The 27254-nt window shown below is 30.8% G+C and overlaps 1 pseudogene; it reads right to left on the bottom strand.

The window, feature by feature from the left end:
* Window positions 1-26788, bottom strand: LOC124372044 (annotated as a pseudogene).
* Window positions 26789-27254: the final 466 nt, after the last annotated feature.

The raw sequence follows: 27254 nt of genomic DNA, 5'->3' as shown, positions 1-27254 counted from the left end.
AGATACATCAAACACTTCTTTCTAGTAAGATACAAATATGTGTCGAAACTTCAAGTTCATAATCGTGTGCATTTTCTTCACTACTAGACTTCAGATAGTGGCTATTTTATACTATACTACTCGTTATACACAGGAGTATATTACACTTTAGCAAGGTTATTATTTCAATTATATTTCGTCTTTATAAAACTCGGGCAGTGTTTTAGAATATCTGTTAGGCCTTCCGAGACGTTATTGATGAGTGTTATATGAGTATATATCCCAACATAATCATTATCATTCTTAATAATGGTTATTCTTGACTTTATAATAAGATTTTAAGGTACAAATACATTGATGCTGATTTATATATTAAGAATTTCAGTAATTATCATTAAATTTTAATCGCATACCTAGGAGAAGTCCTTTTGGGGCTACATAGTTTACATTTATAGCGATATTTCTTCTACTCCAAAGATAGTAAAAAACAAATGATTACCAATTTATCGGTAGTTTCATCAAGGCAGTGAAGGGCCACAGGTTAGGAAAGGCCTGTTCACTACTACTCCGCGATATGTGGTTTGACAAACACTCTCAGACTTCCAATGCATTTAATTACAGTGCTATTTACACCTGCGCCTCAGAGGTGACCGCTCATCTGTAAGTGGCGCTCAGCACACCCAGTAACACCGTTGCCATGGTAACGGGAGACACACATGTCGCCTGGGAGGACATGACGGGCACAGACACCGCTGTGCGCGTGTTCGCACGTACTATCTGGGACCGCCATTTTATCTGGAACTCTGGTGGAATCGACGACATAGCCGTGAGCCTGCAAAATCAAATGGTTGGTTAAAATAACAAGTCACTATACGAACTTATGGCATGTCGTGTAGCAGAAACACAGAATAAGAGTAAAGTGAGTATTATGAGAAAAGTTTCCGACAGATGTATTACATCAGAAAGCAAAAATAAATTCTTAATGCCCTTTCCTTTCATCTGATTGTGCACTTGCCCGTCATTGATGTAAATTGGTATAATGTAACATATTTTCCAAGCTCATAAACATCTTATGCACAAAATAAGTGGGAGAGAATAAATTAAATGCTAAAAGAACCCCATTTGAGCAATAATTGTTCTACTAGAATACGTTGACCTTTGAATCAAACTTCTACGTCATCGTCCTGAGGAAGATTAATATGTATCACTAAACATTACGTTTCATTAGTTGTTCGGTAAAAATATGAAAAGTAATTATATTATTGTTTCCTGTTGGTTTGACAGTAAAAAATACGCTCTCAATAATATTATTATTATCATGACTGAAGAAATCTAAATTTTTACCTAACTTGAGAAAAATTGCTTAGCTTACCCATAAGTAGTATAATAAGATTTTGAAATTACTTAATTAGTTTATAGTATTTTACACAAACACTCTGATTAGTAAGTATGCACTGCTGATAACTAACAGAAAATGTGGTATGGAACAACATTATTTTTGTGTCAAACGTGAAAATAAATGACTTGGTGATTATGAATGTAAATTACGTAAATTATTCATTTTAAATCACCCGATAGGTGAAGATAATGAATTAGTTATGAAGATAGTTATTCATTCTAACTTTCAACTTCCAATCCTGACCAAAAAACATAGGACATGGTGTTGACCTTACTTGATGACAACAACATTCAACTGGAAGGGCAGCGAATAGTTGGCTATCTTTTGTCGAGGACAGAAGTTGTAGAGGGTTTTGCCTGTCCTCTCAGGTCCGTCTTCAGCATACTCATGTATCGTGAAGTTCCAGGCTGAGCAAGGACCTATGGAAAAACATTAAATCGTCAAATTATTTATTGATGATACACAATATCAACCGTACCTATAACTTTTAGATATAATGAAGATTGTGTATACAAGTTTTGAACGTAGAGTGTCATAAAATAATGATCTTTACTTTAGTATAAACTTTCAAAACATGCTACACAGATGAATAATAATTTTACGATAATTACGGTTCTGATTGCTGGCCAGCTGGATGGTCAGCTGCCTCTCCACGTGAGAGTCGAGTAGCCAAGTGCAGGTTTTGATGGAAGAAGTGATTCAGCTGACCAGTCTCAGTCAAGTTGCCAGACTCTATAAAACCTGTAAAAATTTTAAGAGCATTATTTAAGTGTGATGTTCACTTGAATAGTGATTAAGGCAACTGCATTGTACTGTATTGGTTTTTGAATGAACAAATGCTTTGCAACAACTTTCTGACATAGTAGGAGAATGTACACATGTACAGGGACTTGAAAAATAATTCCAAAATTGACATAGCTGAAAATCTTTTTCTATGAAGTAAACCATGTTAACTAATTTAATAAAAAGATCTGGTTGATTTCAGGTAAGGCTTTAGAAAATTAAACGGTGTCGTAAGGAAATATTATTTTGAACTATAAATGAAAAGAACTCAAAATAGCGAACTTACATGTTGCTAAAAAATAAAAACTGTTCAGGAAAAATAACATTAGAAATAACAAATTTACTTATAAGTCAGTATTGATGATGTTCGGTTTAAAATCAAAGGACGATTCTATATCACATAACATTTTCAATAACACACTTCTATTTATACAAATTTAATAATATGTTTCAATAACTACAGACTGCATTATTCATTAATATTTCTTTATTATTTAATATATATACTTCTCAACTGACAATAAAATGTAATGTTAAAATATGTATAGAAATCATTAGCACTATTTATTAAAACTGGTCACGACTAGATTCTTTTTGTTTAATTATGTGAAATAGAATATGTTTTGACAAGTGTACATTTTAACGATGTTCATAACCATATCCTGATTAGGATACATTTTTTTGAACATGGCCACTTTTATGTTTAGGTTGTCGTGAGATTTTCAGATTTCAACTATAAGTTAAATCTTTTTAAGATATAACGGTGGCATATTTCAATTGTTTTCGTTACCCGATATTCTAATACATTCTACTTTTCTTGTGATTCAGGATATTTTCAATAAAAAAGTTTTTTGCAATGTTCTCGATGTCTTCTTTGCATATTTGGAAGAAAAAAAAGAAAACAAGCGTTATATCCAAAATTCAGAACTTTGTTATACAGTTGGCTACGTACAAATGATTGAAGAAGAATTAAATGATACAATATATGTGAAAAAGCTGATTACCTCAGGAAAGAATGAATTACCTGTATGCTGAGTCGTGGTGTGGTGTCCACAATAGGAATCTGAGATAAACTTGTAATCAGCCGTGTACTCAAAGCCTTTAGATTCCCAGCTGTAGTGAGCCACGTAGTATATCAGGCGAATTGGAGACCAGCTGCGAAGACCCACCGGTAGCCATTCCTGCTGTAAGAATCAGCCAAGAGTATTGCAATACTGTAGTCTTTATATCAAGTATCGTGTTATATATTTTAAATAAAATTATATACGACGTTGAATGAACTTAATATCAAACATTTGTTTTATTCTATCATTGTTCTTATCAGAAATACTTTAGTTCAAGTTTTAGATTTTTTGGAATATGTATTCATATAGACTCTATAAAACTATTGGTATATTTTATCATGTCTATTTACATCGTTGGACATAATCCTACGTTTAACAAATGTTGCCCGAGATAGCTACAGAATTAGTATTACCACACATACGAAAAATGTCATGACTGTATTAGTTGCCCAAATATTGTTATAATTAAATGTATATAGCTTAGTTTGAAGTTTGTTTTTGACGATGGAAGGATTGTAAAAGAAACGGGATTTTATTCGGAAATTTGCCAAAGGGCAGTGATGCAATATAATGAGCAACACGCGAGGGGAAAGGCAGGATAAGCTTACCCAACAGGAAATGTCCCGAAATTTATTATTTAAATTTGCATCTTATTATAAACGTATGTATGTGTACACATTGGTTTTTTTATAGTAACATACGCTGTTTCACTCCAAGGAATAATTCTAACAATGCATTAAAATAATTTAAAATTATTATTTGAAGGATGCAGATACTTGTAAAATAAATATTTAAACGTGTTATGAGGAGGAAAATTATTTCCGTCAACCACCGTTGAGGATATTATACTAGACAATGATATCAAATCACGAAAAATTAATATGCCCAATCAAATAAAATTTTGATAAATGTAAAAGCATGTCAATCTTACCTGGAAATCTCCGCAGAGGCAGGCGACAAGTAAACCCGACTCTGTCACGACTTTGAGATGATCAATCTGCGACAGAGGCTTGGAGTTGACGACGCAGCGACAGCTGCTGTCACCGCACTCTGTGTGGCAGTGGAGGTCTGGCGACAGGCGTATCAGAGTGATCTGTCAACAGATTGAGACTGGCGGCATATTTCACAGCAAACTCTTAGCGATTTTTTCGTATTGATTTTCTGCTGCCTTCATCACTCATAAAGTGAAGTTTTGTCTTCAACTTCGTTGTAATTTTCTTCATACTGTACTTTTATGGACGTTTTCAATGTTTGGTTATATTCCACCACAAGGAGCTGGTAATTGAAACAAATGTGTAATTAAACATTTAAAAAACTCTCGAATACGGTACTAATGATTGTTTAAATGTTTACCTCGTAAAAAGTGTACTCGTGGATTTTCCATTGAAAAATTAAGTATACTGTTAGGAAAAGTCTAGGGTTTATATTGTAATTAAAGTTTAGACGGTTGAATGAGAAGTTCACCCTCTTTTAGCAATAGTACTGCTAGAAATGCTTAAAGAAACTTAGAGTTAGATAATAAATTAATTTTATACTGAAGAGTCTATTGGTTACGAATGCTAATTCGAAAGCGACTATAGTATTTCAGAAATATTTTATCGTTATATGTTCCAAAAACAAAACAAGACGATCTAAATTTAACCTTCTCTTAAGTTTAAAAGTCTAACACTTTTGTTGTTGGCTAAACAAAAGGCTTATGTTTTTACGCTTAAGTGAATTAAGAGGATTGGTAGCAATAATCTAAAAAATCTTTTTTGTCACATACATGTCAAATCAGTAAAAGTCAGAAATCCTGTTATCTTTACACTAAATACTGTGGTAAATCTTATCCATAAAAAGGGTTATCCACATATATGTGACTATGGTAAGGTAGATAATCAGACTAGCAAAGATTATATAAAACTTTGGATTGCTAAATTACCTACAGTATATAATTTAATCATTTCGTTGTACAAAGCCTATAATTCGTATGGAAGATGTGGAAAAGTCTGATTCAACATGTATAACAGTTATCGTTTCGTATATTTTATTATGAAGATTTATAATTATCATAAATAGGAGAAAAACTGTATTGAAAACTATAAGATAAATTGGTGTTTTCTGTAATCTAATTGAATGTACAGTGGAAACAGTTTAATTTCAACATTTAAACTTGAGCCTTTTTTAATACTTGTCAAAACCAAAAACTGTGTGATTTACTTCTATAAAAAGTGTATAATACCATATTTTATAAAGTAGTTATGTCTTGTCGAATTTCTTTCATCGGGGTGCCTCTAAATATTTGTAATTTTGTTCCAGAAATATATTAATGGTGCGTATAAGTACGCATTTAGAAACTAATCTTCTTATGTTTACTCCTGAAACTCCTTCGACAGTAAACCTAATAAAAGAACTAATAATGCTCTTGTACCATTTTGGGAACAAAATACAATCGGCGTGAGACTGATATCACAATATAAATAACTTACAAAGTGGCCCTCATCTCTTACAGGAAGCCTTGCTTCACAAAAACACTATGGACGTTCAAAGAAGTATAGTAAGTTGATTAATATATTTTTATTTGATACAACTCAATATACGACATTAATTAAAATTAATTAATAAAGAAATGTTTATATATTCCCTAATAATCACTGAGTAGAGCCAAATTGTAATAATACTTTAGTAAATATATATTTCATTTTAAACTGTTTCTACGAGGGTTTAAGAATTTGAATGTTTACAAATAGATATAGTTCTTGTAGATGTTTAATCTGTTAGGATAACAAATAGCCGATCACCTGTATAATTATTCTCTCGATTACAATAATCATTAGTATAAAAATATTATTTGTAACCAAGAATTATCGTTAGTTTATGTACACACAAATATATTTAATTTATTACAATTAGGATATTAATTTAAATAACCAAACTGACTTATAATCAAACCCCAGTCAAATGAATTTTATTTACATTAAATTTGTATATACCGGTTTAATGCTAGCACATTCACCCGGCAAGTGAGAGATCCGGGTTCGAGTCCCGACGGAGCAAGTACTTTTTGTGATTCACTGTTTATTAAAAATGAAATAAGGGTATTGCCATTTATAAAAATTTCATGTAAATTAAAATATTAATTTAGATACAATAACCTAATATTATGAAAATTCGTTCTCGAAAGTGAAGCTAAGAGAACTGAACCAATTCAGTAAGAATAATCGCATATATTTTGGAACAGTAAAAGGTACTCTTATGTTTTAATGTAAACATAGCTTCTCCCCAAGTTAGTCGGAAAATTCTACTCTCGTTTGTTTGTTTATTCTGATAAGAGTGAAAAGAATCAGGGTAAATAAAAGCTTTCCTTTTCCCCGAATATCTCACTGCACAGAATGAAAAACTAATAGATTGTAAATAAAATAGGACTCTCAACGAATCAAAGTTTATGAAAATTAAAAAGTTAATTATATAATACAATGTTTTCAAATAATTCCGTCTGCATGTACATTATTTAAAAATCCTTGAGCTTAGTTTCTTGGTTAAAATTCAGGATTATGTAGTTATGTTCTTGTAATAATACACAAACAATCACCAATTTTTCCTGGACAAATTAAAAAGTACAAGATTAAATAAAGCCTATTAGTACAAGCCTATAGATCCATTTACCTGTAAAGATATGCTCTGATTAACCGCTGGAATGAATCTCTTGGAACATTCCAGAGGACCGTCGATATTCCAGAAGATGGGTTCCTGGCCAGGCCTGGTCACTTGACCCCTGGGACTACTGCTGAGTCCGTAATAGTCAGAGCTGCATAACGTGTCCGGCTGCAGAGTCCCCGAAACTTGTTCTAAAAGTCCATTATTTAGGTATGATTAAAATTAAATTAATGTTTCTTTAAAAATTCTTGTACATGGTAAAGTGGTAGCAGAATAGTATCGAAATTCATGGTATTCTATATTACCTAATAGCTAGAATATATATATATATATATATATATATATATATATATATATATATATATATATATGTGTGTGTATATATATATTTCTATATTACTTAATATCTAATATATATATATATATATATATATATATATATATATATATAATGAATCGTATAGTGATATTCAACGCATTGCCCCTTGTACCCAAATTTAGATTTAATTAAGTTATCAGAATTCCCAATAGGAAATAATTATGGTTTTAACAATAGTGGTAAATTAAGATTAAGCTCTATAAAATGTTTATCAATTATTAACTACAGTAAAATTTTATTTGAGTGATATAATGAGTTTATTGAAATTGGGATTAATAAATTTCCTCTAATTAAGTGGAAATGTAAATAAATCAGCATAACTATGATGTTATCTAACTATTTTAACTTGTCAATTTAAGAGAATATCGTGGTATAAACTATCACGTTATACCTTTTAATGTTACTATACAAAAATATTTTTGTACTAAAAAAAATTGAACATAATTTGGTAACTAAATGTCAAGGAAGAAAAATTTTTAGTTCACATAAAAAAACAGTAATGTCTGAAAGGAGCTTTAACTGTCGATAGTGTGAAAAGCGCCCTGAAGCGAAATCTATAGTTATTTTATAAGCTATTTTTCGTGCCTATGTCTACAAGAAAGTTGCGAAAAAAGCTGCTGAAAGTGAGGTGATTTACGGTGAATATCGCATAATTTATGCCTGAAATTACTTCACCAAAATTGTTAAATTAACTTTTACATTATAAGATACCGGTATGGTAATAATTAAAACAGGAAATTTTGGTGTTTGAGATTAATGTCAGTCCATAAAATAAATACTTGTTGGTTGTGCTGTAACTATGTTGAGGATAAAAATTAAAGTGTAAATAATGTGACTATATAATATTCTGCTATTCGATATTTTAAAATCAAGCCTTTAGGTACATGTTCATGTTTTTTCAAGTATTATCTCACGAAAATACAATTTTCAAAAACATGTCATCTAATTTTGTAATTAAATTGTACAAAAACATTTATTTTGTAAATTTTTTTTTTATTTTTTATTTTTTTCCTGCAGTTTTTAAGGAAAAATTGTAATTTCTAGTTTTTTAAATAATGTGAGGAACTTAAAAAAAATATCTTAACTATCATAAACAACTTGTTTTAGGCTTGATAGGTATCCGAGATTTGTATTTGTAACACAGGACAAATAATTTAGAACATCAACGCAATTTGAACAATACATTTATATTTTATTTCTACACAAAAATGTAAGATATTGACGTGAAAGTATCTTTTTAAATTTCAAAAGTTTCAATTGCATATGTGCATACATGACGTGAAAAAATATCAAATTGAACAACTTTACGGTCTATATGTAGTCTATATAAGCTGATTGGTACCCAAGTAATAGTAACTTTATAATCACCATTGTGAAAAATGGAAAGCTCCATCCAGGAATTCTGGCTCAGAGTTCGGAGCGAGAGGTGGCATACGCCGTAGCAACAAAGTCATCGCGTTCCCTGTGGACATGAATGTTTGCTGGCTCTGAAATCTGTGAACAAAGAAAATTAAAAAACTGGTAGGATAATTTCAAAGCGTATTATAGACACCGTAACTCATATATGAGAGGTTTTATTTCACCGGTAACATGCGTTGCACTACAAATAACAGTGGATTTTATAGCTTTGTTTCGATGAAAATAAAAAGGCGTATTAACGTACAGTATTGTGTGCTATAAGTTAAAAAGAAGTCGAAATTATGTTTTTATACGTTGGTGCACCTGCTGTGCAAATTCTGTCAGTTATTTTATTCACTAAAACAACATAACCTCAAAACTCGAACTCACATATTGTTCTAGACGGGCTTTGTGTTACGTTAGTATTATATTTAATTATATATTATGTTATGTATTTAAGTCAGTGTTATTTAATTGATTTTTTTAAACTGTGCAATCAGGTTTAGCTGTTTATTGATATGGATATCACGCCTAGGAAAAAGGGAAGGGATCATAACACTTATTAGGTATATACCAATGACTCAGAGGGAGATTCCAAAGAAGTGTTGTTTGTTTAAGTTTGAGTGTTCTAAAAAAGATTTAACATAAAGAAGGAAACAGGGTAATTGAAATACAGCGGAAAGGAAAATGTAGAAGAAAATTGAAGACCATTCCTCGAGATGAAACATTTGTTTGGCGTGATAGCAAACTACATCCTAGAAAGCAAGCTATGAGCTCCAGGAAGATTTTAAAAAGCCTGCAGTGAAAATTAACGACTCTACGGTATCCAAACGACTCTTATAATGATGGGGAGGTGTAATGAGACTGCAGAAGAAACAACATCTGACAGTGTCTATGACGAAAAAAGTTTAAAACGGGCAAAAATACGCTCACTGGAGCGCAGATGATTGGAGAGAATTTTAATTTACTGTTGAGATACACTTCATTTTGTAGGGCCAGATACAAAAAATTCGTTTGAGAGACAGACAATGCATCACTTTCTACCAGTTTTTTTAACCAAACAGCTAAGCAACCCACTTATAAAATGTTCTGGGGTTGTTTTTTTTATACTCAAGGAACTAGCACAATTATTCCCATTGAAGGTATGAAAAATGAAAAGTACAAAGCATCCCTGGGGCAACGCTTATCTATACATCTTGAAAAAAAACCCTGACTGAAACTTTTCATTAACACTCAGCTCCGTGCCACGCATCAAATACCATAATAAATTACTTCAAGGATAATAATATTACCCTAATTGATTGGCAGAGGAATTCACCTTATCATAATCCTATTGAGTATTCTTGTGCAATACAAGGCTAGAATGAAAAAGATGGACTAGACGACAAAAACGAAAGTGGTCGAAGCAGTGATTCAGGTGTTGTTTAGAGATGAAGTAATCACAAACAGTTGCAAAAACTTTGTAGATTCCATGGCAAGAAGAGTGCAGGAAATCATAAAAGTAAAAGAGCGAAATATTCCATAACAATTAATGATATCAATCTCATGTAAGTGTACTTAAATATAGCTTTGCCCTAAATAAATCATATTTAAAAATTAATTCTCCTTGTTCCCATTAATTTGCACAACACAGATGCACAACAGTAGATGAATAACAACAAGAAAACTTTGAAACAGTAAACTGTCTTCCAAATAATTTTAAATTTTAACTTTGATAACAAAAATATTAGTTGTTCAGTTTTTACCAAAGATACAAAGAATAATTAGTATTATTTGGAATCGAATTAATGGAGATATATTTTCAGTGAAACTGATAGTAAATCAGTTATTTTATAAGACATGACGATGGTGGTCGAACTAAAACGCAGAGAGGTGCCAAACAATAAGTGAGTGGGTTCATAGTAAGGTATTGGTCTGTGATCTGGGGCAGACATCAGTTTCACTTACCTGCCAGTAGGGTCTCTAGCGTGCCTCGTGATTGGACTGCAAATCCTGGTGACGGGCTTGGAGGCGTCGATCGTCACTCCGTCGTCGTAAGTTTCTATTACAGACTGACAAGAGAGCGACCTGCAAAACGAGTTTCCTTGCTTAATTTAAGTCCGTACTTACCTTCATTACAGGATCATATATTTTTACGACCACATTCAAAATATTCTTCAATTACATAACATTGAAATCATTTTGAAAACTAGTTACGCTCTATATCAATCTTAATATTGTACTGCATAAAAAATGTTTAACCCTTTAAATATTCTTATTTATACTTATTTATCCGTAAATTTTATTTTTATTAAAACGTATTTTAATTTACTTAATATAAAAGAATAATCTCAGCCTTGTAGTTGCAATGGTATTGATAAAATTTAATACGGATTTCTAATATAGTACTGTACATTTTTATGTGTATACTATTCTTTGTACTGTTGGTAATGTTTAACACAGTAAAAAAATTTAAATTTCTTCAACACATCATTCTTGTTAAAAAAATAATTTAATTCAAAACGAAAACTTTTATTTTGATTCGGAATACTCTAAGGCAAAGAGAAACCTGGAAAAATTTGTGTGGAAAGACAAATGTCTATTAATTTGATTTTAAATGGTCCATACTTCACAGCAAAGAGAGTAAGTGGTATATTAAACGTATCAATACTGTTTTAAATACTTGGATAAAATAGCTGTTTCTGATCCGATTATTAATTTTACTATTCGCCTTTTATTAGCACAAGTTAGGAATACGCTATACCACGTGTGTTGTAACAGGCTTCGCTCAGGCTGCATGCAAAACCTCAAGTCTATACCTATATGTGCAAGGAAGAGGTACACTATACCACCATTCGCGTAACTGGCTTCGCTGGGGTTGCGTGTAAAATTTCATCTTATATTTTATTAATTCTTGTGATTTCCTGCGCAGAGAAAACATGCAATAATATAGAAAAGAAAATAACACGAAAATGACGCTCAGCCTGATTACTTATTCCATGGTTCGGGTATGCACCTTAATAAATGCACATTCTTGTTTATGAATAAATAATTTTCATTCAAATTTGAAAGTATATAGCATAACTTTTTTACCATATAATACCACGTGACATATTTATATTTTTTCTAATTAGTTTAATAGCAATCATTAAATTATAAAGTTCCGGTGAGGTATGGATGACATTAAAAGTCAAGTGTGTACTAAAATCAAATCTTGTCACCAACTTTTCAACATTGATTTTCCACTCTATTACTTTTTCTTGTTACTCTATGAATTAAAATATTTAGTGTTATAGTCCATATGACTGTACTTAGCGTGATTAAAAATGTATTCATCCCTCACCCAAATCCCTTGGCGCGACATGCACTATCGTTGAACTCACTGTTGTTCATATAACATGAAGAGAGATAGACGGACAGGCAGACAAACAAAAGTGAGATGTTTCCACCCTATCGAGTGGTAGATTTTTCAAAAGTTCATATCATTACTATGTTACAATTGATAAAAATACCATAATATTCGTTAATAATTTTATTTTTTCTGCAATTTCCTATTAATAATACTCAGCCTAATAATCTCACAGAGTGGCATGCACCATAATCAAACAAGATGTTGCTTATACAAAAACAAATATTCATGCAAAATGTGGAAGCTTTATAGGTCATAACGTGGAGATATTGTGTTAAGAGTCACGCAAATAAACAGACAGTTCTTCATTTTTAAATATCATAACATTACTACTATATATTAAAATTAGTAAAAAGGTTTTAAAAATTTAAACATTATTTGAACAGATTTTTTGGCCACTTCAAAATAGTATATAAGAATTTTAAAGTTTCGGTTAATTGTTAAACAACACTAATTTCTTTAAAATGTTTATACTAGATTTCAGTATTATGACGGTAAAAAAAAATTTAAAAAATGTACTAGATACAAAAGTCCTGTCCATCTTAAGGAATATTTCTCTTTAAATTTGGAATGGTGTTTTAGACTTTCATTGTTCAAATTGATTGATACGCTTTAAAGTGTGAGCTCTTAGTACTAATTCTCCTTACAGCATTATGGTATACTTCAATTCTTCTTCAATCCTTGAATTTTTTGAAGGGAGTACCTAAGGCTGGTCAAAAGGTGCATTATCTACTTGGGCTCCCTTTCTACCACAAAGTGCTGTTTGGCCAGGCACAAGCTACTTACAATATAGACATTGGATAGATTATAGATAGATCAAAGATATTACGAAAAATATGAGTGATTTAACCTAATTTGTAATTACAATTATGATTTTATAATAATGAAATTTATGATTTTTACTTTAGTAACATGGGATGAGGCAAATATTTAAATTTAAATTGCTTGTTTAAATAAAGAGGTATAGCTTTTATTACTTTTTAAATACTTTTAGTTGAATTATATAAATACTTTGCTTTCATTTTAAGGATAAAGTTCCATGTATAAAACAAGATTTATTGACAGATGTAAGCTAATAAGTAAGCACCAATCTAATAATGCTACGTGTAACGGAAAAAAAACACAAAACGTGTTCGATGTCTTTACTTACTTTAACTTGTAGTTGAAAAGGGATAAATGAACTACTTCACTTTGAGTACCGAGAAACACATAGGAGCAGTTCTGGTGCCAGTCGTGGCTCTTGGAGTCGAAATGGCCAGACTTTGAATTGTTGCTGTAGAAGATAGTTTCGCATGCCGGACGCACACTGGCGTGCTGAGAACCATCGCCTAGGTAAAAATACATTTACGCAGTAGTCTTAAAAGAGTGTTAACACATTATAATATTATATAGTGTGAAATAACATTAAAAAATTATGATATATTGTTTTTAAAACTCACTCATGACGGTCTGATCAGTTGGTCTCATAGGTAATCCTAGAAGAACGGCTTCCGTAGTCGTCGTCACCTTGTCCCAAAACTCCAGGGTTATTAGAAAACCATTGTAATCGTAGGGAGGTGCAGATGGTCCAGACCTGTGATACGTTTAAGATTGCTTTACTATGTTTGTTATTTTCTATAAACTGGTTATTTTATTTAAACCATTTATGCGAATTGAATGAGTACATTCTCAGCTGTTATTGATTCAATTTAATAAAAGGAAGATTTTTAAATTGGTAAACTGTGAAACATGGGATAAAAACTAAATGTATAGTTTCTTATAGAGGTTTTTAACAATGATTTTAAGTTCTTTTAAAAAGAAACGTCATATTTTATTTTTCATTAAACAATGGAAGCAAATGGGAATCAAATAACATCATAATGTCTTGGTGATTTGTCAAAAAACATGCTCTTTTTTAACATTTTCAATTAGATATTTCAACCATTTCCCCGTGTCACACCTACTCAAGATTAATATGTGTTTGTCTGAAGACAGATCACTACAATGAGGTCATAAAATGTCAAGAATGTAATTTAGAAAGCAATATCCCTACGTTGTGGTATACGGAAAAAAACTTTTGTTACGACATCGGTGGTGTAAAATCTAAGAACTAAGATTGAATGTACTTATTGAACACTAAAGGAAAACATAAATAATATTATTCCATATAAAAATAAAATATTTATGTTCCATGATAATATGCAAATGTATAATATACATTTCAATGTATGTACGTACTTAAAAGCAATAAGCAGGTTGGGTCCGGTATATACAAGTTCCTGGCGCTTGTTGCCACACAAAGTGTTCAGTACAGGGCTGGTTGTGGTGGAGCCTTGGTGGATGCTCACATAGTCTGAGTTACACTGGCTACAACACACATTTTTATACGTGTTAAAGTAATTATTGTGTAGAGGATTTTTGTAATAACATTACATAATCTTCAAATTAATAACATCGAAATTTGTTATTTTGATTCTAAAGTTTTAAATAAGAAATTGTACTAATGCACGTGTAAGCATGACTGCAATCTTAATATAATTAATTTTTGCCCTAATAACAGTATAAGAACAAAATTTTGTAAAAGATTTTTTGAATTTTTTTGCGGAAAAGTAAAAAATCATTTTTTTACTAACTATACGTAATAATTATTTTTAACTTATTATACGTTAAGTTATTTTAATTATTTAAGATATTAAAAATTATTAAAACTATATATGTATGTATAAATTAATGTTATGAATACATTGTATTTAAAAAAGATTTCATCGAATTTACTATAAACTAACATTTTAGGATACAAATATTCAAACTCTGATTATGTGCAGAGTTTTACGTACTTAAGAAATTGTAATTTATTTGACTTTATGTTTTCAGTAAGATAAAAAAACAATTTAATGTAACCTATCTCTAAGCTGGAACTTAATTCAAAATCTCAAAATAAATTTATAGGCATCGTGCACTGTGTGGTATCATGGTACATTAAAGACATATCTTAAATAATAATTATATATTGAATTGATTTGTATGCTTCAAAGTAAAAAGTACACATGGTTTTTTTTACCAATAGCCTGTATATAAGTAGGGAATTTCTTCCATTTAATCAATTACTTTTAGCTGCAAAATAAATTATTTGCAGCTCAGTAGGAAGTAAGGTTATTGAATAATCACAGCCAGTAATGAGCAAGGTGTGTACTGACATTCTGTTGATAACTTTTACTGTTGAATAACTAGACCTAAGGATGAATAATACCACTCCTGCCACTGCTTTGACTAGTGCATGGAAGTAATTACCTTGCATTAATATACCGGTTAACCTCATCGTTATTGCACTGTCATTAAACACTGTTTTGCGCAATCTATTCACTGCTCATTAATTTTATGTAAGTTTATCAACTCTATTATTATTATGTGTCATACTTAATAGTTAACCCACAATTTTGTTTCTTTTAAATTTATATTATTACATAGTTTACCATGATAATATTCAGATTTGTACCTAAGTTGTATACAATGGTTTCCAATGTAAAATATGCAAAAAGCATAATTTTCGTACTATATTAGGATATATGTACCACTATATTAAAATCTTAAAATGACCTGCATTAATGAATATTTCTGTGGTGTCTTAAAATCATTGGTAATTTGGGGAAATTTCAAAAAATATCCAATAATCGCCTTTATTTAAACTTAAAATACAAACATTACTAAACTATTCTTGGCTCTCACTAATTTTTTGACAAATTAATCAATATACTAGCAACAACTATTAACACTCCTTAAAGTAGTTTTTGTCTCAAAACTGTTCGGGATACAACCTAAGCAAGTTCACTTGGTAATTTTTCCTTTCAAAAATAAATATGATAACTGTAGGAACCCAAATAAGCCTTACTTGCAATAATGTAGTAATTTATTGTATAAATAATGTATTATGTATAGATTACCTAGACTGCTACATAGATCAAGTTGGTGTGTGGTATTCACATACCAAAGAGTGATATAGCATGACTTTAAAATAACAATAATATTTATTATTAATAGAGTATAGTAAGAGTCAAGAACTAAATTGCACGATATAAACATTTACTGTGATTTTTCTATATCTTACAAATTATGATTCAAAATGTATCATAAAAAGTAAATTGCTCGTGAGTCATGTAGCTAAACTCAGCCATATAGAGAGACAGCAAGTTGTCACTTTAAAACTCTGAAAGTGGTTAGCAGACGCTGATTCAATATTTATTTGCGTGTCTGACGATTTTGTTTAAGCGTGTTAAGATAAGAAGAGGACTATCTGAGAAAATAAAACTACCATAGCTTATATTTTACCCTTTTCATTCCCTACTATTTCGTCATCCACCGAAATTAGCGCTGCTTAAGATACATTTTTATTCGTTAAGGATTTTCATTTTCAATTAATTTATAAAATCAGACTTTGTTCTTAAATAAGGCGCATTTTCAGTCCACTCCTGGACTAAAAGGGTTTGTAATATTGACAAACCTATCAAACATTTGTACTAACTTGTGTGGAAGATTCATGACGACGACTTTGATCCTGACCCTAGTGTGTATAGAACTCGTCGTGATGTGAAACTTGCAGACCCTGTTGGGACTGTAGACTCCTGGGTATCCAGGACTGGCTAGTCTGCACGTATCTGGCTCCTTGCATGAAAAGTCCTGATACAGCCAGTCACAATCTGAAAAATGTTATTACTAAAGCATGCTCGTCATTATAAACGTATTCGACCTTATTGTGAAGCCAAAATAAAACAAGTGCGTAATAGAATAAATACGTTTTTATATTTTGGCTACTTCATTTTTATGTTATGTAATAAAGAAAATGATGTTGATGAAAAGATAAATGAAGTACAGCGTAAACCACCTGTGTTCTCCACTCTGCGACCACCGTGGGGTTGAAAGCCGACTCCCTGTGTGTTGTTGGCTGCTGTGAAACTGTAATATGCCAGGAAACTGAGACCGCAAGGTTGGTTCGCTAATACTGTAACATTATTATTAATAATTAAACATTTTCCCATTAATTTGATGGATAACTTGGTTCTATAAAAGTATTTCAATTATTTTAAATTGATTTACTTTGCAGCTTGCGTAGGGAAATATGTACAAGATTTTTTTATTTGTAAGATTACGTCCATTAAACAATCCTACTTTTTAAACATAACATGAAATAATAAGCTTAATTTTTGACAATGTCAATACCTTTATAAATATTGACATGGCATTTATAATATAACAAATAGTTTTAGAAGATACCTTAATATAAAAAGTTTATAAAACAAAATTGACGTGTAGTATATTCGTCCTTAACTCATCAAGTATGGACACTTTACAAGCAGGTGAAGTTTTACGTTTACTTTAAATATTAATATATGATATTTATATTTTTTTTGTATCAAAGTATTATGGAATTTATACACTTACATATTAAACATACGGAGTGGCTTGGCCTTTAGGGCGGAAGTAACTGTTCGTCCAGGTACAATTAAACAGAATTCAAGACAAAATATATAGGTAATACAGATAAGAGGGATAAGTAGACTCACAAACAAGGCTAATATATCCTTCCATTATGCTCCTAATACCCAAAATCCTCTAACTTATAGAGAATTTGCTCATATGAGAAGGAAGTAACACTAATAATATTATATATGCGAAAGTGCCATTCTTTTCGTTTTTCTTTCACGCGTAAAATACTCAACTGGCTGCACTGAAATTTTACCTGGACATTTTTATAGTTATTGGGGTATATTTATTCTTATTTCTAAAATCTCCTGGGCTACTCTCCACCGGTATTTAAAGTATCGAAAAATGCAATCTTGAACTCTAAAGTTGTGTAATATTAATTGAAAGAGCTTTCAAAGTTAATCAACGGCACTTTATAAACATTGTTTATTATTTTCTATTTGTTTACAGTTATAGTGTGTGATAATATGTAAGTATAGGTATTCTTTTTACGCCTTTTTAGATTTCAACAATTAGATTAGTACTCAACTACCTTAAAAATAACCTAAACGTAAGATGGTCAGAATTTGACACTGAAGAGTCGCTTTGAAGCAGTTGGTAAGAACTATGCTAGATGAAAGTTTGCTGGACTGTGTATTTGACCAATGTGCAATTGTACCTATTCCAGTTCTAAATGTTTTAAAAGTTTTATCATATTTTTCTCTTTATAAAAAAAACAACAGCGTCGCGCCGTTTTACTCTACTTTCAACTGTAAATTTTTATCAGAAATAAGTATTAGATCTAAAATACAATGTTACTTTATAACATGTACTATACATTTAAAACTGATAGTTTACTTAGTAAGATATAAGAGACAATATTCTTTTACTTTTACTTTACATTTAAAGACTGTTATTTAACCGAAATTATTTAATTTTTTCAATAGGCTTCTCAGAGCTGTGTATGTGTATATTTTCTTGACCGGGAGAGAGGTAAAATGAGTTAAGAGGTAAAGTATTAAAAACAAAGTAAATTACAATAACTATAAATAGAAACTTTTAGCATACTTTCTTGATCGTTGGAAGAATGCAAACTTCACATTGGCATCGGGAAATATTATTCACTTAAGTGTCCATTAAAATTCAAAACCGCCGATAGTTGTTCATAATCTTACTGTATACAGTAATAGTTTACTCTATCACTGCTGGAGACAAACTTAATTACATTTTAGTTTGTAATCAAATATATAAATTTAAATTTTAATGCATAATTACAATTATTATCCTAAACAATCCTTAAATTATGATACATTTTAATTAAGGCCCTCAATTTTTGGATACTAAGTTTAAATATGAAATTATATAATATGAATAAAAAATTATCAGATTAAAACGTATACTTGTGTCTTATGCAGAGGCGTGTCTTAACCAAACACAATGATTAAAGTAAGACTAATATTAAATACAAGGCAAAACAGTTTCTTCTTATTGTATCTGAGAACCAAATACTTTTGTCGAAACTGATTCCCGATCGAGTCCCTAAAATTATTAAGTAGAATGTATGAATTAGGATTAATTTTCTGCACTTTTGTAAATTTCATAATCCTAAAGGATACAATAGCTGACTATTTTTCGTGTGTGTAAAATGTCAAGATTGTTTCCGATGTTTGTCTATGTATGGACGGTGTTATGTAAATGGTCAGTATACTTTAAAACTTAATCGTATTAAATTAATCTTCTTCCGTATATTAAACCCTTTTCAACGCTAATTACTAATATGGCTTTATCATGTCTGAAACGGCTTTAAAAGGCAGTCATCATAAATAAATTGTATCTACAAGGAAAACGTTTTAAGATACAGTTGAATATTTTACAGGTTTTATTTAATTTTGAACGGTGAAAGAGTACGAGTAATTTTTTATGTAAATATCGTGCGATCTCATATCAGAAATTACGAGATAAAGTGGACAGTCGCCCCCTCGTGCTGGGTCTGCTGCATTATGGAACAGCTCACGCTAAGCTGTCATTAGGCTTATCTCCTCCAGCCCTCCACAAAATCTTTTCCGTCGATTTACGGTTGTCTAACACTTTTGGAATACAATAACAATATTTACATGATAAAGTCTCAGAACATTAAGGTGTTTATTTTAGAGCTAGATGGAAAGCATGTATATTAGTTTATACTATTTTTAATAAAAGGCTAATGTGTGAGGGTCTCTTAAGGAAATATAGCAGTTACAGAGCACAAAGAGCAGTTTCATCTGATTTAAAATGTGGTTTCGGAGAAAAGAGGCAACTGGTTTGTGGTAGGAAGTATCGTACTCGTAAAAACTTGTAAAGAATTTTCAAAATGTATGTATAAATGCATTTATCGCGTATACAAAAACGTTTTTTCCGATATTTTTATATCGTAGAACTTTTGATACAGCAAGCTTTTACCGTAAATATCACAGTATGTTACACTTAATATAACTATGCATAAAATTTCTGGAACAATAATAAATATAATGTCTTTATAACGATATAATATTATTTACATTTCACAACGTCAAGTATTATATTGAGATCCTAACAATATCTTATCGGTTAACAATCTTTAAGGAATTATAAAATTGATATATGCATGTAAATATTGAAGCTTCTATAAGATTATAGTAGTTTTTATCCCATTTATTATTATTTAATTTTTTTATATATACGTTTTAATTGGAAAACAGGTATTGTTTATCCTACATAACTATATTAAACTTTCTATTAGCCTTAGGGTTCAAAAACGTGGATTAAGATAGGGGTGTTTGTGCGTAAGTAAATTCCATGAAATTACGTTAATAAGGGTCAGATGGCGGAACTTAATTCACCCCAAGACCGAGGACAAAGCTCCGAGGGCAGAAGGTTTATCTTTGGCAAAGTTAAATTAGTTTCGGCTGACAGCTGTGGGAAACTTGATCTAAAGTAAACTTTTTCTGTGGGTGGAAGTTACGCCAATTTCCTAACAAGCGGTCTACAAAAGAATAATTACCTTCATGAATTGTAATAAAACTTTTACGGCAATATTGTTATACTGAGAATAATCGTTTAAGGCGTGTCACTTTGAGATTAAAATTGTATTTAAATAAAGATGTCCCTAATGAATAAGATTTTTGTGGAGAAATTATTAGATTCTTCACTGTTACATAGTGAGAAGAACATAGATTATGGATAATAATTTACTTGTTATAATCCATTGAAAGTTTAAGAGCAAACACACTTTTAGTATATTTATTTATTTAATTTGTAGTTTGTTATACAATTATTTGTGTTTTAAAGTTATACATTAACTAAAAACGTAAATGGAAGGAAAATGGTAAAATATGATTAATTATTAAAACAAAATACAAATTAAACTGTAATCTATGTAGCTTAGTTTCTAAAGGACCACAAAGATCTCGTATTGCTTAGTATTTACATCCATTAAATTAAAATTTACATACAAACACGTTTATCATGTTACAAAAATCATAAATATTTCACTATGTTTCATAAAATAATTATTTGCAGTTTAAAAAATTTACGTATAGGTCATTAAAAATATTTTCATTTCCGTTAATTATAGGATAAATAAAATACATTATTGAATAAACTATTTTTAAAATTAAATTTTAATAAAGGTGTTGTGTCTTTTTACTTTACTAGAAAATAAGGGACGCTGGACCCTTGTCTCCGAACAAAACGACGGGAGGCGAGTAGCGGTCGTTGCCACCACAGATCTGTGTTTCACTAGTTCTGGGAATTGATTCCATCCCGTCAACCAGCTGTACAAAGCCGGACTCACAACTGTAACAAAGGTTAAGAAAATGTTACATAAGTCTCATGTGGATTTGTAACAAACGTTTCTTACAATTACTTTGAGAACATGGAAGAACTTCAAACATAAACATGTATGGTATGATTAAGACCAATAGTTCCGCACCTGGTTCCATTGAAGCGTCCCACCACTGACCAGCCGGTATATCTGTATCTCCACCCTCTGGCCAGAGTCCGGTAACAGCCTGTACCAGCAGAACGCCGGGCCCTCCACAGACGGTGACTTGATCTGTCCGTAGGTCTTTCCAGACTTTGCCTGCAGAATTCTGGCGTCCAGTGTTATGTTGCACACTGGCGAACATTACACATTGAATTAGTTGTTTAATGTTTACACAGTTAAATTAAATTTGTTCTATTAGCCAATTTTTTCAAATTAATTTTTATTTTAGTAGTAGCTATATACATATTATTTATATCTGAGCAGCTTGAATATTACTGTTTTGTGTAATCAAAGTGTAAATAAAATATAATTAAAATTTGATTGCGTAAACGTTACTCCAGATTTGATATATAATCTTTTTCTTAAAATCTTATAAAGAACATAGTTCATGTTCAATAACTCAGCTCAAATTCAAAGCTTTTAAACTGCACTTTTTGCTGTTACTGATTACCCCCCAAATAAATATAATTCAGAAAAATCTTGCATCGATTGAAATAATGTACATATTTGAACATTTAGCCTGCAAAGTTTAATAACGCAAGTTGTAAAAATAATGTTTATTGTTTTAATAGTACTCTTATACTTTTAATAACAATGAAGGGTCAAGTTATACTTTTAAGCATACTGTAAATGTATAAGGATTAAATTAACATAATTTTATTTTCTACTATAAAAAAAAATCAGTATGATATAAGTAACATGAACGGAGAATCCTCCTTAATAACTGTAAAATAATTTATTCTAAAATATTGTTCTGTTCAAGTTTTCATTCTAGTTTAGCTCTGGCTTTAAATAATATAAGTGAAATAGACTCCAATTCAAGAGGAAGCTAGAGTATTCAGTATATAAAAATAGCCTTCCCTATATTATATGCGGTATGCATTGAGAACTCCAATTACATGAATATATTTACTGTATATAGATACCTGACACTCTTTCTATTCGCTGTCTTTAAGAAATTCCGAAAGGCTGCTTATAGTATGTGTATAATATAATACCAAAGTAAAAAGATGATGTTTATAATATATCAAAACTAACACGTTTGACCTTGTTTAAATGATAAAATGATATTTTTCTTCAAATGGATAGTCTAGTACGGACAAAATAGTAACTCGCTACTTATTAGGGGCAATCCAATTAAAACTTTATGTTTCTGTAATGAAACTTTTCTAAAGGTACAAATTAATAATTGTGTTATAATTGTTCATTAACTTTACAGTTCATGTTTGAAATTAATGCTGGAATTGATTTTAATTCCCTTAATTATGTATTGTTAAGAAACATACAATAATGAGGCTCTGCTAAGCATAAACTTGTAATAAAGGAACATTTAATTTAAATCAACAATGAAAAACTAAAGTTTATGATCTAGTATAATCCTTAACTTTAGTAAGTTTATATTTTTAAATCCGTAAAACTTGTTAATTTTATATTTCATAGAAGACTCCCGGTGGTGATCTTTATATATTTTAGAGCTAATATTTTTTACAAAATATCATACTAAATTATCAGTACTACAGTACGTTCAAGTACTATAAATATCCTCTTCAATTAGAATCTCCTGAAACCAAAAGCTTTATTTATCGATAAAAGTATTAGCGTTCTGAAGCACCCGACAAGTCAGCCAATTTCATGCTTTCACAAGTTCTCCACCACCCACTGCTAAAACCCTCCCCTAATACCGACTAGGCAATTGTCGCTTTACTTGTAAAAGTGAATACAGTACTTATTTATCAATTCTACGGTAGCAAGAATAAGTTTCATAACTGTGCAAATGTATATGCATATACACACATACGGGAGACTAGGGCACCCTCAAAGGTATGATGTAACAAATCAGGACATATGAAAATATTATAGGTATTATTTTTTTAATATCAACCCTACGCCAATGACTCAATATTAAATGTTTATCAATTAATAAATTACAGATATATTTAGTAAATTTACAAGATGGTCATTAAAACAATATATTTTCTATTTGGTTATGGACGATTATATTCGGTCATGTGTATATAGTTTTCATTTATATTATATTATGCCAATGAATTAAATGTTAATAAGAAAAAAGGGTTGATTTTTTTTTATTAGCAAGCATACTAACTGCTAGTGCAGTGATCTTGCAGGCCGCACTGTCCACAGCGGTTGGGCGACTGGACGCCACAGGAACACCCGCCTTCTTTGACACAACAGGCACAGTCCTGCCGAGAGGAGTCAAAACTGCAGCGGCACCCCTTCGATTTGGCCGTCCACATGTCCACTTGATCTGGAATTTTTGTAGTAGATACTTTTAAACGTTACAATTTAGTGATTAATTCTCCCATGTCCGTATTAGTGATGAAAAATGTAAATAGCACAGCCTAATCAATTCATTCTACTTATTACAATTGAACAATTTGGTGAATTTAAATATTGCTTCTACAACCTATATAAACTTTATATCAATTTTGGTTTATCAATTAAATTCTCATCGCAAATAAATTAAGAAATGTGAAAAAGTGTCCATTTTATTTGAAGTCCTTCAATCGTGGTCATTGGATTTTCTATATGTTTTTGATCTTGAGCATTATTGTGAAACGTAAAGATATGCAGAAAATATTTACGTAACCAAATCAGAATAGTATGGAAAACGTAATCATTCTTAGAAATGATGCAAACGATTTTAAGTATCCAGGTGATCAGCCAAATGTTAAAAAAATTATTTTTAATAATTTCAATCTTATAGTAATAAACAAATTCACAACCTCAACAAATAAAAACACAAGCGTAGATCTTGTTTTTCATTATAAAATATTAGGGACCAAAAGATTTATACCAAGTGCATTCAGCCACACCACAGTATCAGCTGGTAATAGAATCAAACTGCATGACTGGCTCTTGACATGATACAATGACCAACTGCTATACATTGGTGAGAGAATTGTAATTACAGTAGTATGCCAATTGTAAAAAAATTAAAGACCGCTATTCGAAACTTTGACATGCTCGGAGCCTCTCAGTTTGTTACTCAGGACAGCAGATTGGTGAACAATAGTCGTGAATAAGAGCATGATTAAAGGCGATAGAAACTGTAGAACCGGGGTCAAAATTAAATGTTTTATAAAATTACAAAATCTTCGTTTGGCTACACAAGACTAGATGATGAAGATGTAGTAAGCAGTGATTATGCACATGAAATAGCTCATTCTAACCATCCACACTTTATATAATGAGACATTTAATTGGAGAACAAAAATAGTTTTATTTTTAATATCTTCAAGATATCAAAGTGTACGTTTTTTTGAAATTTCAATAATTTTACTAGAATCAACAGAGGTTGGTAAATATATATTCCGTTGTTTTACATATATATATATATCTTTTGTTCCTTATTCATAGGAGGGAATAATTAAAATTGTTCCTACATTACTCTGACCTCTTAAAATAACCAAAGAATAAAACAATCGCAATTACAGATTTTATGGGGTACGCATGGATGGACGAGTGGCATAAATTTCATTCTGTTACAGTATCCGTTATCCTTTAAAATTGTTGTGCCTAGTTAATATTTACTTCAATCTCAGTTTCAGGATGAAATTATCAGGTTATAAGAGAGCTTCTGAGTCAAGTTATATATTATATTATTTAGTATTTAGGTGGTCTACAATAAAGTATGTTATTTAGAATGTACGGCTTGTCGAAAAACCTTTAATGAACAAAGACAGTTTTGGCTATAAGCCGTTTGTGAACTCTGGCGGAGTTTGCCGGGGCGTTAGTTAGGTATTAAATCACGTTAAATATCATGTTTGACCATGTTACTTAACAAGTATAAATACGCAGTGTTAACTTTAGTATTTGAAGTAAAACTGCGTAAATAAATTAATAAAAACTCGTACATTCATAAATAAATAAAAGTCTTTATACATTTGTGTACATTAAATCTATTGTTTTGTGTAATGTAAATTTTGAATTTCGAAGTGTATTTTCTTTAATTTGTGTATTGTGTAAGTTGCAGTTTACGTACCAATTAAAGTACAATGGTGTACATAGTTTCTTTACTGTATTATGTAACATATACAGAAATAGAATATCCTAATGCACTCATTAGGAGTTCTACATTCAATAACTTTCAAATATTGTTTGTGTGAAATATTTTGTCAAATATGTTGTAAGAATTATAATGGTTTACCGTTGGAAATAAATAAATAAATAATAATTAGTATGAAATTATTTCAGACAAGAAAACTCAGAGTTTAGTTGAAAAAACACTTTCTTGGGCAATATTGCCATCACACTAATATTGTAATTGTTTCCTAGCATGTAAATTTCTCAACCATTGTGAGATTTAATTAAGTCTCTTATATATAAAACGTATAACAAATACTATATGTTGTTTTATTAATTTATGTGACTGTAATTTACTATCACATGAAAATCAAGAAATTTGTTAACGATATTAATATTATAGCAAAGTACTTTAAGGGCGTAAACCATATGCAATATGAATTAATTTACTGTTTAAGGTTACATCCAGTGGTGATTTCAAAGTGAATGTTTGTAATAACTCTCGGCTTTGCCCAGCGTTCCAGAATGAGAGGGAAGCAAGTAATCAGCTTTCCACTCAGCTGTTTAAGCTTTCATTGCCTTGATGTGTCTGAAAAGAGGCTGAATTTCCGTTATTCACTGCCTTCCATTTTTAGAAAAGAAACATTTCCAAAACTCACCAATCATTTGACCGAAATTTACTTTTAACTTTAGTTATTTATATTCCTCTCTTTCAATGTATGTTTAAAAAGCGTATTATTAGTTTTGAAAATAATATATTATTCCTTTTTTATATACAGTAATGGTCACTGCTATGAAAACTAAGAAAAAGGAGGATAATAAAGTATTACTTGTTTCAAACTAAAAACTATTCAGGTATAAACGGCTAAGTACCAAGTATTGCTACCTCTATAAGGCATGCCATCGGTGTTTCACTATACGAGAGTAATTTAACTGGAGTAAAAAAAATTTCATTTCAAGCAAACAGATTCCTGCTTTTAAAATGCATCAATACAAGTATAACATTTCCTAAACAGGGGCTCTCGTTTGTATAATTCACCCACTTATATGACTGTGATGTCGTATATCTTTGATAATGTATATTGAAAATAAAATAAGTATCGGATCAGATCCTTGTGGAACTCCTCCTGTGAGTATTTTACAACTTTGTTCTCGGACCTAACACTACCATCCTTAACTATCCGTAACTGTACTTACTCGTGCCATCCACAAATATCGGCGTCCAGTTCACCTGAGCATCCACAAAGTGCACCAAGATAAGTGCAGTCACCACCAGCATCCGACATTTCAAAGCTCTTCACTTGGACTAACCCTGAACAACATTTTCATCCGTGGCCTGTCCATAAAAAACTGATACCTGGAACAAACATATTTACATGATAACGGTATGAACGGAAGATGAACCAAAACAATCATGTATATGATGTTACAACAATCATTCTTTGTGTAAGCCGATTTCATAAGTACTGCATTAAATGTTTCGTGACTTCCAAATAAACTTATGGATGTTATCATAATGCTGTATAGTTTTTTAAGTAAGTAGTTTGTTTTGTAACATGAAATTAGATAGCGAAGAAAATTAATTGTGCTGAGTTCTTGACTGCAGTTGCAAGGCTTAGGCAGTAGAGTTATTGTCAAGTAGATATTATTTTTTTTAATGCTTAAGTAGCTTAGTGTTCATTGGTTATTACAAAGGTTTTATGTGGCAAAATAGGCCACAGAAGAGACTCTTCACAGCGCAGTCA

The sequence above is a fragment of the Homalodisca vitripennis genome, unplaced genomic scaffold (assembly GCF_021130785.1).
Source record: "Homalodisca vitripennis isolate AUS2020 unplaced genomic scaffold, UT_GWSS_2.1 ScUCBcl_2429;HRSCAF=7182, whole genome shotgun sequence".
NCBI classification, from domain to species: domain Eukaryota; kingdom Metazoa; phylum Arthropoda; class Insecta; order Hemiptera; family Cicadellidae; genus Homalodisca; species Homalodisca vitripennis.
This window is presented reverse-complemented; position numbering and strand designations above follow the sequence as displayed.